Source organism: Mesoplodon densirostris, chromosome 11 (assembly GCF_025265405.1).
Source record: "Mesoplodon densirostris isolate mMesDen1 chromosome 11, mMesDen1 primary haplotype, whole genome shotgun sequence".
NCBI lineage: Eukaryota > Metazoa > Chordata > Mammalia > Artiodactyla > Ziphiidae > Mesoplodon > Mesoplodon densirostris.
In genome coordinates this window covers 94,425,585-94,428,719 of record NC_082671.1, presented here as the reverse complement: position 1 = coordinate 94,428,719, position 3,135 = coordinate 94,425,585, and positions in this window count along the sequence as shown.

Here is a 3,135-nt window from a genome sequence, read left to right as displayed (position 1 = left end):
ACATATTTGGCTTTCTCTGGTTGGTCTTGGAAGTGGAGATAAAAATTAGGGAAGCTGTCAGTTATTAATCAAGTCCTGGACTAAAATGGCCAATTGATACAGGGGTTATTGTTTAGCTTCCTAGATTATTACTAGAGATAGTGGTCTGACTTCCTAGAAATTTCACTTATAGATAGCTTCCTGAGCTGGTTACTGTAGAGAATGTTTTGGTTTCCTGGGCTTTTTGCTGCAGGTTGTGGGTCAGAATTCTATTTTCTGTATAGTCTGGCTATTATTCATTTGTATATTCAGTCTTTCAGTCTCTGAATAATAATGATTCACTGAGACACTTTTAACATCAATCAACTGGGAGTTTTTTTTTTTTTTTTTTTTTTTTGCGGTACGCGGGCCTCTCACTGTTGTGGCCTCTCCCGTTGCAGAGCACAGGCTCCAGACATGCAGGCTCAGCAGCCATGGCTCACGGGCCCAGCCTCTCCACGGCATGTGGGATCTTCCTGGACCTGGGCACGAACCTGTGTCCCCTGCATCGGCAGGTGGACTCTCAACCACTGCGCCACCAGGGAAGCCCTAGAAATTTTTTTTTAAATTAATGACATTGCTTTTCTTCTTACAGTAATTAAATTTGCATTTATCTTGCTTTTGGTTTGTAATCCTGTTGCTCTGAGGTTGTATGAATTGCTCAATCCGTGTTAGGTATTTTACAAGATAAAAGAACAAAATACCTGCTTGAATGTCATTTTCTAAAATCATCAATCATAATCAGACACTTCTTTGATTTTTATATTGATATTTAAGACCAAGAAAGGAATTTAAAAGTAGGAATAAATCTGCTTAAATAGAAGTGCAAACAAAATGCTTGGTCAAGAAATTAAAAGTGATATTTTCAAAATTTAGTTTCTTATTTTTTTTTGTCACAAATTAGGAAATACTGTGATAAAATTTTGCTTCTTTTTAGAAATTTGATTATTTCAATGGTGTAAACCCTCAGGACTAAAAAATTATGTGAAATGTTTGAAATTTAAGTAAACCATGATCTTCCATTTTTGTTATCTAAATATGATTAACCATAGAGAGGAGATGACCTAGAAAATGAAGCATATACAATAATTTAGTTGAAGAGACAGTTTGTATATTTCTGGACTATTTCAATTGAGAATTATAGACTTCTAAGACTAGAGATTTTATTCATTTTATTTACTTACTTTTTTTTTTTGCAAAAATATTTGAAGTTAATGAATATTAAGTACCACAAGCTGGGTGGCTTAAAACAACAGAAATGTATTTTCTTACAGTTCTGGAGGTTAGGAGGCTAGGGAACAGGGCCTGTTCCCTCTGAACGATCTATAGAAGAATATTTCCTTGCCTCTTCTAGCTTCTGGTGGTTGCCTGCAATCCTTGGCATTTCTTTGTGTCACCATAGTCCCAGTCTTTTCCTGTCTGTACATGACCCTCTTCCCTTTTTCTCTATATGTCTCTGTGTCCAAAATTCCCTCTTATAAGGACACCAGCCGTTGAATTAGGGCCTGTCCTAATCCAGCATGAATTCATCTTGATAACATCTTCAAAAACCGTATTTTCAAATAAGGTCACATTTACAGATACAGGGAGTTAAGACTTCAACGTTTCTTTTTTGGAGAACACAGTTCAACAGCATTGCCCAAAGTCTTAGCCTGGCTCTTATTAGATTTCCTAAATAGTTTTATCTTTTTACCTTAAAGCTCTCATCATGATCAACTTTCCGGCAGTTATAAAATTTTCAGCCTGGTAAAGCCCTAAGAAACATAGATACCAGTGTCATTCGTTACACTTACCAAATGGCAGGCACTGTTCTAAGCGCATATATATATATATATATATATATATATATATATATATATATATATATATATATATATAAAATTTCATTTAATTTTCACAGAGCCTCTATCTGTTTAGTACTATTATTACTCCATCTTCTTATAGGAGGTAAACGAGTGTTGTGAACTAAACTAAATCAATTTGATTGTTCACAATCATTGGATTGTTTTAGGTAGCTATATTAGATATTGGAGAATCAACTTTGCTGCAGGTGGTATGAATTATAATGAACTCAAGTCTCCAAGTGAATTTGCCTCATACTTAACAGCAAGAAGGTACAAAAATAGCCATACCACCTGTTCTGTATGATTGATGAAATTCCAGTTCTCTATTATTTTAAGTACTCTGACAGCACATATCATGAAGGATTCATACTAGGCAAAAGCAGCATTATTACAGGCAGAGTAGCAGAAATTGGCTAACCTATTTGAAGCCAAATGAGAAAATCCTCCAGTAAGTATTTTAACCTAGTACAGTCAGAAGTCTTCTGAACCTGGGACATCATTCTGATGGGTATAGATTTTTAGACATGCTACATTCATGTGTACTTATATAACACTTCTACACAGTCAACATGTCTTGAAAACTATCCATTCCACCAAAGCAGTGCACTTCTAATTGCTGATTAATTATTCCTCTGGTGTTGACAAAAACAAAACAAAAACCAACAGAAACACACACACACACATGCACAAGAATATGACAAGCACTTAAAAGAAACTTGCCCAAAGTATACAAAAATCAGTTTATGGAGACAAGATCTTAACTACCAAGCTACAGTGTCTATTGCAGAAATCAAAATATGGTGAATATGAAAAAATAATTTTTAAAAATACAGGTTTATTTATAATAGTCTCAAACTAGGAAAAGAAAACACAAAATGTCTATCAAAAGGTAAATAGACAAACAACATGTGGTAAGATATATCCACACAATGGAATTCTCTCAGCAATAAAAAAGAAACAAACTATTGATGCACCCAAAATATGGATGAATGTCAGGATCATGTTTGGTGAAAAAGTCAGGCAATACAAAAGCTCATACTCTATTATCCATCTACATAAAATTCTAGAAATTGCAAAGTAATCTGTAATGACAAAAAGCGGATCAATGATTGACTATCACGGTGACAAAAAGGGACCAGGGTAAAGTGAGGGATGAATTACCAAGGGGCATGAGGATACTTTTTTGGGTGATAAACATGTTTGTTCTTCTGACTTTGATGATGGTTTTAAATATGTACATGTGTCAAAGCTCATCAAATGGTACCCTTTAGTA